A 13,336-nucleotide genomic window follows, 5' to 3' on the forward strand; every position below is an offset into this window, starting at 1 on the left:
CTCGAGGCCTGCTTAGAAACCTTTTTAATAACCGTTTTTTCTCTTTGTTGATAAAACTGTCTAGCTATATTATGAGAAAAAATTACTTCACAAGGAATCTCATACTTCAGCAGTTTTAAGAAGCTGTTTTCAATAACATGGCTCCCATTGTCTCAAAGCATGATGGACCAGTTTTTAGTCAAGCTTATTCGTGGTTGGATGGTCTATGCAAGTCTCAGTCATAAACCACGGTTCTTTACTTCTACAGATTCCATATACTAAAAAAAATGCAAATTGTTGCTATTGAGTGGTGCCAGGTGACAGGAGATGGCACATTGCTGAGGTTACCTCCTCTGCCTGAATGGGTTTTGTTGTAATTGAGGGCTTCATAAAGAGACACAAGATGGAGAGAGCAGCGAGACTTCATAAAGAGCATGAGAGGGAGAGAGCAGCAAGACTTCATACAGGACAAAAGAGGAAGAGAGCAAGAAGGCTTCATATAGAGCAAAAGAGGGAGATAGCAGGAAGACATCATAAAGAATGCAAAAGGGAGAGGAGGAGATGAATGACAGGTGAGTAAACACTTTATATAAAGTTTAAGGTATGTCAGTGCAGCTGGGCCATATGGAATGTGCATCTTGCGGGATGTGGGAAGTTGTGCAGCCACAAAGCACCCTTGATGACTACATCTGCAGGAAATGTCACCAGCTGTAGAAACTTAAGGTCCGAATTGCAGAACTTGAGTGGCGGATGGAGTCAGTGTGATGCATCTGCAAGGCTGAGGATTATGTGGATAACATGTTTAGAGAGGTGGTCACACCGTAGCTAAGAAGTACACAGGCAGAGGGGGATGGGTGACCGCCAGAGTATCTAAGGGTAATAGGTAGGTAGGGCAGGAATCCCATGAGGCTATCTCGCTCTCTAACTGCTTTTCTACTTTGGATACTGGTGAGTGAGATGGTTCCTCAGATGATTGTAGCAAGAGCTAGATTTGTGGCACCATGGGTGGCTCAGCTGCGTAGGAGGAGAGGAAGAAGAGTGTAAGTGCTGTAGTATTAGGGGATTCCATAGTTAGGGGAGCAGGCAGGCATTTCTGTGGCTGAGTACGTGACTCCGGGATGGTATGTTGCCCCCATGGTGCCAGGATCAAGGATGTCACAGAGTGGCTGCAGGACATTCTTTTGGGGGAGGTCAAAAAGCCAGAAGTAGTGGTCCACATTGGGACTACTGACATAGACAGAAAAAGGGATGAGGTCCTGAAAGCAGGCTTTAGTGAGTTAGGATGGAAGTTGAAAGGCAGGACCTCAATAGCAGTATCTCAGGATTACTCACAGTGTCAGGTACTAGTAAGCATAAGAATAGGAAGATTGAGCAGTTTGATAAGTGTTTGGAGAAATGGAGTAAGAGGGAGGGCTTTAGATTTCTGAGGCACTGGGACCAGTTCTGGGTCGGTGGGACCTGTAAAAGAAGGATGGGTTTACACATTAACAGAGCTGGGACTAATGTCCTCATAGGGACATTTGATAGTGATGTTGGGGAGGGTTTAGTCCAGATTGTCAAGGGGATGGGAACCTGAGGGGAAATTCAGAGAAGAGAGGAGAAAAACTGGCAGTGGGAAGTAGAAAAGTATTAACTGATAAGGAGGATATATCAGAGAGTAGCATCAAGGTAAATAGAATACTTGGAGAGTTTGTGTTATGACCCAGCAGTTGGTGAAGCTGAGTTATTTAAAAATCCCAGAGGGAAACTTTAAACAACTGTCATTACCTATACTTTATTTTTGCATTTTTGAAATGCAGCTCTAAATTCAGGAATCAGACCACCAGTTCTCAAGAGTTTTATATTAAACTAGATTAAACATTTTATTAATTTACACAAGTTAAAGGTATACACATTACTACTATCATAACTTTTAACAAATTCCCAAACTAATCTCCATTAAGGTACCCATAGACTTAACCAGGCACCAGGCAAAGTATTTTCACCTTACAAATTCAAAATGAGGTTCCCCTCACTTTGGTTCCAGTGGAGACAGTTCTAGGCTTACAGCTACTTTGATCTTACACTGCACACTCAAAACCTGCCATCAGTTGTATCCAGCACATCGCATTGAATGTAACTTCTCATTGTACCACCAGCCTCTTTGAACTCCACCACTTCTAACAATGAAACCCTTTTTGTAGTACAAATTGTATTAGTAATGTAAACATTTTGCTTGGTCTCTGCTAGCTAAGTGCCAGATTTCACTCCCCTTCTTGAATGCTCTATTCAACAAAATGCAAATGCACTCTACCACTCTTACCTATCAAATCTAGTACACATCAAAGCACCTAGATTAGCTGGCTTTAATTCAGTTAAGACACACCCACAGACTAAACCTCTATTTTAAAAGAAAAGTATTTTTCAATAATATTATATACATTAATAGCTTCATGATAGAACTAGAATAGGCTACAGCAAGTCATTAGATGGGGTCAGACCAAGGGAGAAATCTAAAAAGCCTAAATCAGGATTAATGCACATGTATGTGAATGCATGGAGTGTAGCTAATAAGACTGGTGAACTGCAGGCACAGGTTGATAAATGGAACTATGAGATTATTGCTAGAACAAATAAAGCTCAAAGAAGGGCAGGACTGGCCATTAAATATTCCTTGGTACAAGTTATTTGGGAGAGATGGGAAAGGAAGAATAATGGGGGAGTGGCAGTATTGATTAAAGATGGTATTACAGTGCTGGAGAGAGAGGATGTTCCAGAGGGATCAAGGACGGAATCCCTCTGGCTAGAGGTAAGGAATGAGAAAGGTGCAATAACATTGGGTCAGTGTAGTATATAGACTACCAACTAGCGGAAGGGATGTAGAGAAACAAATTTTCAAAGAAATTATGGGGAGGTGCAAGAATTATAGAGTAATTATAATGGGGGACTTCAATTATCCAAATATAAACTGGGATAGGAATAATACAAAGGGACAAGAGGCGCGAGAATTCCTGGAGTGTGTTCAAGATCATTTTCTGCAGCAGTATGTTTCTGATCCAATGAGAGCATTTAGGAGACAGGAACAATTGTATCATAAAGTTTAACTTGGCCATAGAGAAGGACAAGGGTGAATCCAGAGCAGGGATAATTAATTGGGGGAAAACCAACTTTGATGGGATGAGAATGCATCTGAGTCGAGTGAAATCAAATGTTGGCAGAAAAGGCAGTAGCTGAACAATGGGTTACCTTCAAAGAGATAGTAATGCAAGCAATATCAAGGTATATTCCCTATAAAGGTAAAGGTGAGATAAATAAATCTAGAGCACCCTGGATGACGAGAACATTGATGAAGAACAATGCGTATGACAACTGTCAGCTAGAAAATACAATGGAGAATCAGGCTCAATATAGAAGGGCCAGAGAGGAAGTGAAAAAAATAATCAGAAAAGCAAAGAGGGAGCATGAAAAGAGACTGGCTGCTAACATAAAAGGGAATCCCAAGATCTTCTATTAGCATGTAAATAATAAAAAGGTGGTGAAAGAAAGGTTAGGGCCCATTAGGGATAAAAAGGGAAACTTGCATGTGGAGGCAGAAGAAGTAGTGAAGGTATTAAACAAAGACTTTGCATCTCCCTTTACAAAGGACAAGGACACTGCTGAGGCCAAGATAAGAGAGGAGGTAACTGGTACACTCAAACAATTTACAATTGAGAGGGAGGAGGTGTTAGAAAGGCTATCTTTATTAAAATTGATAAGATACTGGGACTGGGTGAGATGTGTCCAAGGATACTAAGGGAGGTGGGAGTGGAAATTTCAGAGGCATTGTTGATAATCTTCCAGTCTCCCTTAGACACAGGGGTGGTGTAGGAGAACTGGAGAATTGTGAGCATTACACCCTTGTTCAAAAAGGGGTGCAAGGATAATGCTGGCAAATACAGACCAATCAGTTTGACTTCAGTGGTAGAGAAAGTTCTGGAAGCTATAGTTCAGGACAAAATCAATAGTCACTTAGACAGGTGTGGGAGAATTAAGGAAAGCCAGCATGGATTCATTGAGGGGAAATCATGTTTAACGAGCTCGCTGGAATTTTTTGAGGGAGTAACAGAGAAGGTTGATAAGGGCAAAACTGTTGATGTAGTGGATATGGATTTTCAAAAGGCATTTGATACAATGTCACATAGTAGACTTGTGAGCAAAATTCTAGCCCATGGAATAAAAAGGAAAGTAGGCACTTGGATAAGAAATTGTCCGAGTAACAGGAATCAGAGAGTAGTGATAAATGGTTGTTTTTCAAATTAGAGGAAATTTTGTAGTGGAGTTCCTCAGGGGTCAGTGTTGGGACCCTTGCTCTTCCTGATATACATTAGTAACCTAGACTGTGGTGTGCGGGCCATGATTTCAAAATTTGGAGATGATATGAAGATTAGAAATGTTGTCAACTGTGATGGGGATAGTTTTGAACTTCAGGAGGACATGGACATGTTGGTGGATTGAGCAGACAAATGGCAGATGAAGTTCAATGGAGAGAAGTGTGAGGTGATTCATTTTGGCAGGAAGAATGTGGAGACACAGTACAAAATAAAGGGGTACAATCTAAAGGAGGTGCAGGAACAAAGGGACCTCAGTGTATATGTACATAAGTCATGGAAGGTGGCAGGGCATGTTGAAAGAGCAATTAATAAAGCATATGGTATCCTAGGTTTTATTAATAGGGGCATTGAGTACAAGAGTAAGAAGGTCATGTTAAAATTGTGTAAGACACTAGTTAGGCCTCATCTGCAGTACTGCATCCAGTTCTGGGTGCCATACTTGAGGAAGTATGTGAAAGCATTGGAAAGAGTACAGAGGAGATTCACAAGAATGATTCCAGGGATGAGGAACTGTAGCTATGAGGATAGATTGGAGAGGCTGGTCTGTTTTCCTTGGAGAAAAGAAGGCTGAGTGGTATGGACAGGGTAAATAGTGAGAAACTGTTCCCTCTCAAGGGTGCAGCAAGAACTAGAGGGCACAGATTCAAAGTAATTTTCAAAAGGAGCAGGAGTAACGTGAGGAAGATTTTTTCACCCAGAGGGTGGTTGGAGTCTGGAGCAAACTTCCTGAAAGGCTGGCGGATGCAGGTTCATTGAGGTATTCAGAGGAGAATTGGATTGCTACCAATAAAGAAAGAATGTGTAAGGTTACGGGGATAAGGCAGGGGAGTGGGGCTAGGTAGATTGTTCTTTCAGCGAGCTGGTGCAGACCCGATGGGTCGAATGGCCTCCTTCTGCACTGTAAAGGTTCTGGGATCCTGTGAAGAGGAAACCACTTTGCACCGACATAAATGTGACTGGCCAGCTGAGCCTTGAAGACTTTTCCCATTCCTGTGTGCTCATGAGCGAGCTGGTCAACTCCCAAGGACCTCCACTCAGGCCGCAGCCAGGCACCTTTTCCCCTAAAAAGGAGAGAATCAGGGAGAAGAAGAAATCAAGGCTTTATTTTGTCTCCTTTTCCCTAGTCACCCCATAGTCTGGCAAACTATCCTTTCAAAATAGTTTAACGTTTGTGAAGACCCTGCAGGGCATTTATATCGCAACTTCCCTCACTAAATTGTTTGGCTGAATATAGTCCTTCTGAAAATCAGCCATTATGAATATTGTAGTTATGACTTTGTGCAAATGTTATTATCCCAATATAAGCATCCATCAGATGTAACAGCACACAGTGCATTACAGTAAAGTCGCACCGCTCGCAGGGGTTATGTCCCCACAAAACCTTGCAAACGGTGAAATCACGAACGAGGGACATGCTTTTGAATGGCATTCAATTAGATAGGGTCCAGCCAGGCGAGGGCAGCATTGGTTTGGGCAGTTATTCTATAGCAAATTGTTCTCACTATATCTACGTACATGCACTTCCGCCAGGGATACTGGATAATGGTGCAGAGCAGGAAAACTGTTTTCTAAGGCCAATTGAATGCACTCACAAAGATGCCAGTAAGCATACTCTGTGAGTAACTGACCCCAATAATTACTTGCCGTATCCTCCATTCATACATAGCATTCCAATCCATCAGAGTTCCTTACTGATGTTTCAATACTCTGGAGGCCATGTCTAACAGTGCTAAATTTACCGGAGTATTTCTGCCTCAGCTTTCAAAGATCGTTTTTCAAAATTAATTAATGATGAAAATAATAGCTTAGGGTAAATTAACCAATCCCACACTCCAGCTGTGCTCAAAGGATGTGCTTGTCAAAGGGTCAATGTAGAGGTTCAGACATTTTAAATGTGGATAAGCAAACATTGTTCATGCCATGGGCGATGCGGTGTAGAAAGTGCAAAGTAAAAATGCCAAAAGGAAAGTCGTGAAAGGCGACACTTTGCTATATTTCCAGTCTGCCGAGTCACTTTCCTGGCAATTTCCTAGCCTTTAGTTGGTAACCATGGCCACCATATCATTGGAAACAGCTGTGTTCTATCCTAGGTCACTTCATGAAATCAAAGGATGAAAGAAAAAGATCTTACATTAAATCAAGCCAGCTTCATGGGTGCCAGTGGTACAATACAAAGGGCACTATCAGCTCTTGGGGCATTCCTTTTACTGTACTTAGATTGCAAAATCATCACAAACTTAGTGAAAAAATTGATGCAAGCATGTCATGGCAATTCAGTACAAGAGGGCATCAAATTCTCTTTATCGAATACATTTCTGTCCTTTCAACTTTCCTCCAGTCTTCTAAAGCTGCTGATTCATGTTGTGGTACAGAGATTGAGTGCCACCAGCCTCCTGGCTAACTCTTGGTGGGGTACTGTGCACTGGGTGGCAGCAGTCACCCTGTCCTTTCTCTTATTGGGATAGAGTAGAATGGGAGCCTTCAGTCTCTCTGCTGATTCTTGTTAGGGTGGTACTCTGCTTATGGTTCCGTAGGTTCTAGGTCTCCCCCCAAGAGATCTTCCAGGCTGGAAACCAAGGCCCTTGATGATCTAAGATAAAAGCAAAATACTGCGGATGCTGGAAAACTGAAATAAAAACAAAAATACCTGGAAAATCTCAGCAGGTCTGACAGCATCTGCGGAAAGCTATATAGTTGATGTTTCGAGTCCGTATGACTCTTCATCAGAACTAAGGAAATAGAGAAATGAGGTGAAATATAAGCTGGTAGAGGGGGGTGGGACAGGTAGAGTTGGATAGGGGGCCAGTGATAGGTGGAGGCAAAGAAGAGATTGCCAAAGATGCCATAGACAAAAGGACAAAGGGGTGTTGACAGTGGTGATATTATCTAAGGAATGTGCTAATGGGGAAATTAAGGGTAGCAAGCAGGACCAGCTAGTGGCAGATGGCCTGAGTGAGGGTGGGGTGGGGTGAAGGGATCTCTCAGGCCCTAAGCTAAGGCCCTAGTAAGCTCTGATTCCTGCTCATCTCCAGACCTCACACTCGGATTCCTGCTAGTTTATTCTCCCAAAAGCTTTGGTCACCATTGATCACCCAGCCTGGAAGCCTAGAACCTTGATAATTCCATGACGCAAGTCTAAAAGTAAAAGTTGTTTTCCTTCAACTACTGGACCTTCAAGTATTCTATGCTCTATTGGAGCAAGAACACTGATGTGTGAAAAATCCATCGATTAAAGTTTTCCATTGTATTTCATGCAAATATAAGCCCAGAATCCCATTAAATTCCAGCTGATAACTGAGATTGTGGATACTGGTAACTCGGTCAATGAAATTGTAGATAATCAAAACATAGATAATGGGAGTTTGGTGAAGAGTACAACAGATGGTCTAGGTCGGTCTGTGACAGAAACAGAAAATGCTGGAAAAACTCAGCAGGTCCAACAGCATCTGTGGAGAGAGAAAAAAAACTCTCCCCAGATGCTGAGTTTTTCTAGCATTTTCTGTTTTTGTTTCAGATTTCCAGCATCCACAGTATTTTGCTTTTATCTAGATTGGACTGTGTTTAATTTTGAACACTCAACATTTAACCCTGAATGTATTTTAGAGCTGTTGGGCAAGATGGTAACAAAAACCTTCCTTATTTTTCTTCAAGTTCCATTCCAGGACTTGATTACAAAAATCAAGGCTGGCACTCCAGTGCTGTACTGAGGGGGTGCTGCACTGTTGAAGGTGCTGTCTTTTGGCTGAGTCATTAAATCAAGGCTCCCGTCTGCCCTTTCAGGTGAACGTAAAAGATCCCATTGCTCCATTAGGAAAAAAAGGGCAGAGGACTAGAGAACAGTTAATGTGGTTCCGCTATTTAAGAAGGGTTGTAGAGAGAAGCCAGGGTACGACAGGCCAGTGAGTCTCACATCAGTGGCAGGGAAACTATTGGAGACAATTCTGAAGGAGAGAATCTATCTCCACTTGGAGAGGCAAGGTTTGATCAGGGATAGTCAGCATGGCTTTGTCAGAGGGAGGTCATGCCTAACAAATTTGATTAAATTTTTTGAGGAGGTGACCAGGTGTGTAGATGAGGGTAATGCAGTTGATGTAGTTTATATAGATTTCAGCAAATGCACATGGGATAAAGGGTAATTTGATAAGGTGGATTCAAAATGGGCTTAGTTGTAGGAAACAGAGGGTGATAACAGGAGGCTGATTTAGTGACTGGAAGCCACTGTCCAGTGGCGTACCACAGGGATCTGTACTGGGTCCTCTATTTATATAAACAACATAGATGACTACGTGGGGGGAGGCTTAGTAGATTTGTGGATGACACAAAGATTGGCTGAGGAGTTAACAGTGAGGTTGAATATCTTGGGCTACAGGAAGATATAGACGGGATGGTCAAATGGGCAGATAAGTGGCAAATGGAATTTAACCCTGAAAAGTGTGAGGTGATACACTTTGGAAGGAATAATTTGACAAGGAAATATTCAATGAACGGCATGACACTAAGAAGTTCTGAGGAACAAAGGGACCTTGGCATGTGTGCCCATAGATCTCTGAAGGCAGAGGGGCACGTTAGTTGGGTGGTGAAAAAGGCATATGGGACATGTGCCTTTATTACTCGAGGCATAGATTACAAAAGTGGGGAGGTCATGTTGGAGTTGTATAGGACCTTGGTGAGGCCACAGCTGGAGCACTGTGTGAAGTTCTGGTTACCACATTATAGGAAGGATGTGATTGCACTGGAGAGGGTGCAGAGGAGATTCACCAGGATGTTGCCTGGGATGAAACATTTAGGCTATGAAGAGACGTTGGATAGACTTGGGTTGCTTTCGGTGGAGCAGAGAAGACTGAAGGGCGACCTGATCGAGGTGTACAAGATTATGAGGGGCATGGACAGGGTGGATAGGGAGCAGCTGTTCCCCTTAGTTAAAGAGTCATTCACAAGGGGACATAGGTTCAAGGTGAGGGGCAGGAGGTTTAGGGGGGAAGTGAGGAAAAACGATTTTACTCAGAGGGTGGTGATGGTCTGGAATGTGCTGCCTGGGAGGGTGGTGGAGGCGGGTTGCCTCACATCCTTTAAAAAGCACCTGGATGAGCACTTGACACGTCATAATGTTCAAGGCTATGGGCCAAGTGCTGGTAAATGGGATTAGGTAGGTAGGTCAGGTGTTTCTCACATGTCAGTGCAGACTCAATGGACCGAAAGGCCCCTGCTGCACTGTGCGACTCTGTGATTCTGAGGTTCTGTGAGTTCTCCCTGGTGTCCGGACCATTACCTATCCCTCAATCAACATCACTGAAACAGATCATCTAGTCATTATCACATATCTGCTTGTGGGATCTTGCTTTGTGCAAATTAGATGTCATCTCTCCTACATTATGACTAGTGACCACACTTCAAAATTACTTCATTGGCTGTAAGGTCCTTTGGAAAACCCTGTGGTCATTAAAGGTGCTATATAAATGCAAGCCTTTTTGTCCTTTCTTCGGGTTAGCTTTATCCATGAAACTGCAGCACAGCTTTTCTTGTCTTAAACCTTGCTATGAATGATAAGCTTGAAAAGTTTCACAATGGAGCTGAATAATTCACAAACATTAAAGCACTCTGGAGAAAGTGAATTGTGAATATATTATGAAGACCTTGTCTCCTTATGAAAGTTGTAGAAGATGCTGTGGCTAATATATTCTAATGCACATCCTGAAGCATATTAGAATAGGAAATCCTATTATATATTAATGCTGTTATAACCAACACTGCCTGTCTTGCTCTTAACTTGCATTGGGGTTGAATCGCCTTGTGATATTAATTATTAATGATTTATTATAAGCAGATTATTATATTAGCAAATGTGGTAAAATAAATGAGTTAATATTAAAAAACAGCCAGAATTTGCAATGATATTGCAACTCAACATATTCTCGGCATGTTCCAATGGGCTTTAGAACGAATGAATTGCACTTGACGTGGTCACAATTGCAATGGAAGCAAACAAAGTAGCGTATTTGCTCGCAGTAAACTCCCACAAACAGCAAATGGGATAAATGACCAGTTCTTGTTTTTGGTGATGCTGGTTAAGGGATCAATGTTGCACAGGATGTGTTTCCCTACATTACAACAGTGGCTACACATCCAATGTACTCCTTTGCCTGCAAAGTGCTTTCAGACATCCTGAGGTTGTGAAAAGCGCTATATAAATGCAAGATCTTTCCTGTCCATTGTTATCATTTCCCACCTGCCCAGAAGGTGAGTGAATTTTCTTTTCATACTGAAAAGAGTTAATGTTAGTAAGGCCACACTGCCTCCATGCTACTGGTACAAAACTCCAATGGACACATAGATTTGATGGAGACGCGTTTATAACCCAATTCTCGACCGATGCTCACTGCTGATGAGGCTCTCCACAGGCAAAAGGATCTGATGAATTTCTTCATTGCATTATGATCTTTTTTTCTGTTTCCTCAGTGCCTGTACCTATCTTTGAATGACCACAAGGCTGAAGAATCCATGAATATTTTAGCAAAATATTGAAGTTCGAGCTGGTCCGGGCTGGAATGCCTCATTCATCCACAGTGGGACTCCTACAATGGGCTCAAGCACTGAAATGTGATAATTTTGTCGTGGACATTATCACTCCATGCTGGATGCATCTGCTCCATTGGCTGTATAACCTATAAAAATTTGTTTTTATAAATACTAAACCTTGTTAGTGGACCATTATTGAAGTACTGTAACACGCTACTAATCAGCTTCATCTCACTACTTAAACGATGTAGGTGGCTTCTTATGGTTAGACTCTGTTAGAGGCAATTCTGTAGCATAGGTGAGTCATCACCAGTAATGAAGGAGGTAATTAAGGATGGGCAACGAATGCTGGCCTAGCCAGCGATGCCCGCAGTCCGTAAATGAATTTAAAACAAAACATCGCCCTCCTGTGAATGGGAAGGGATTGTTGCTGGTTATAAAGAACTCACAGCAGCAAAGCACTTTCCAGTGGCTGCGTTTGTTCCACCAATTTGATCATGTTAGGAAATGATCTAATTTATGGGTTTATAACTTACTCACAAGACAATAACATTCAAAGGCATTTATTGGCTTTCATCGGAATCGACCACACAATAACTATTTTCTGATAATGATTTCACATATAATTGGGACTTGCAGCAAACATGAATTGCTGGAAAATATCAGGTCACTGGCTTCAAGCTTGAGGGGATTGACTGGTCAATCGTTGTTGAACTCTGAAGCACCAACGCAGTCCTCTTTTTCGTACATTTATTTTACTCTGGCTGTATGGGAAGCCAAAGCATTACTTCATCCAATTAGCTGGATTTTCAGCTTTAACAAGAATAACTCCCCAGGTCTTTACCTTGGCTGAGCTGTCAGGAAAGGCTTTTTTTTATTCATTCATGGGATGTGGGCATCTCGGTCTAGACCAGCATTTATTGCCCATCCCTAATTGCCCTTGTTCAGAGTGCATTTAAGAGTCAGCCACGTTGCTGATGGTCTAGAGTCACATGGAGACCAGGCAAGGACAACAGGTTTCCTTCCCTAAAGGGCATTAGTGAACCAGATGGGTTTTTACGACAATGGTTTTGTGGTCATCATCAGACTTTTAATTCAAGATTTTTTACTGAATTCAGATTCAGATTTTACTGAATTCAGATTTTACTGAATTCAGATTCAGTAAATCTGCTGTGCTGGGATTTGGGCCAGTTCGTCTGTTTCTGAGCTGTCCATTCTGTGTAAATGTGCGTAATGTATATAATTTTTATATAATTTATATAATTCATTCAACTGGCTTAACACAAGGTCCCAATATTTTCCTGCAGATGAGCCTTGTGCAGGTGTGTCCTTTCTGGAGTTAATCCTGAGGATAACAATAGCCAGGGGAAAGAAAGCTTGTAGCTGAGTGCTTATCAAATAAAATCCTTTTTCTGCAGAGTTTTAATTTCACTGGCATTTCCAGTCTTCGAACAGAAGTTCACCTAAAATCCAAAGTTAATAAAATTAACTCTTTCCTTACAGGCGGTTGACATGGAGAAGCTTCCTACTTGGGGATGCAACCTTGTACCAATACCTTGCATAGCCTCTCATTCTGTGACCCGTAAGGAACCAATTTTAACAAGGCCTATATCTGGTCACTTTCTGATAAATAGGGCTATTCAAGCAACAAAAAAAACAATATTTATCGTGCATATTTCACACAAATATTCAAACGCGTTTCACAGATTGGTGTGAGGACCATTGAGACAGAGCTAGGAAGACAGAGGTTAGGAGATGTGTAAGTTCAGATGAAAAGCTGGGTTTGGGGATCATACTGTAGGGAGTGGGGAGATGGCAGAAAAAGGTGAGTGAGTGAGACCCAGAGAAACGCAGCTTCATGTTCTGCTACAAATAGAAAGAAAAGAAAGAACCTGCATTTATATAGCCCCTTTCACAACCTCAGGGAATCCCAAAGCACCTCCCAGCCAATTATCTACTTTGGAAATGGAGTCAGCCTTGTATTATAGGAAACACAGCTGCCATCTTGCGCACAGCAAGCTCCCACAACCAGCAACACAATAATGATCTGACAATTTTTAATGATATTGGTTGAGGGGTAAATATTGGTCAGAACTTGGTGCTTCTTCAAAATATAACTTGGGATACTTCACACCCACCTGAGACAGCAGACAGTGATACAGTTTAGTGGCTCAACTGAAAGATGGCACTTGCTGACAGTGCAGCATTCCCTCAGTAATGTGGAGTTAGTTTTGAACCCACAACCTCCTGACTCAGAGGTGAGTGTGCTACCCACTGAGAAGCAGTTGATGGGTCAAAGAGAGGAGTGGGGAACATTTGCCAAAATTCATCGCAATCGTGGAACTATTGGAATAGTTCCTTACATATCATTAAAGTGACACGTGTCTCAGTTTAAATTTCCACTCTGGGAAAGATACAATTTCTGATAAATTCCAATATTTCTAGAATTTTTGTAGCCATGGGAATTCTGCTTTTGTTTAAGGAGGCCACTT

This window comes from Carcharodon carcharias, chromosome 11, assembly GCF_017639515.1.
Source record: "Carcharodon carcharias isolate sCarCar2 chromosome 11, sCarCar2.pri, whole genome shotgun sequence".
In the NCBI taxonomy this organism is placed as follows: Eukaryota; Metazoa; Chordata; class Chondrichthyes; order Lamniformes; family Lamnidae; genus Carcharodon; species Carcharodon carcharias.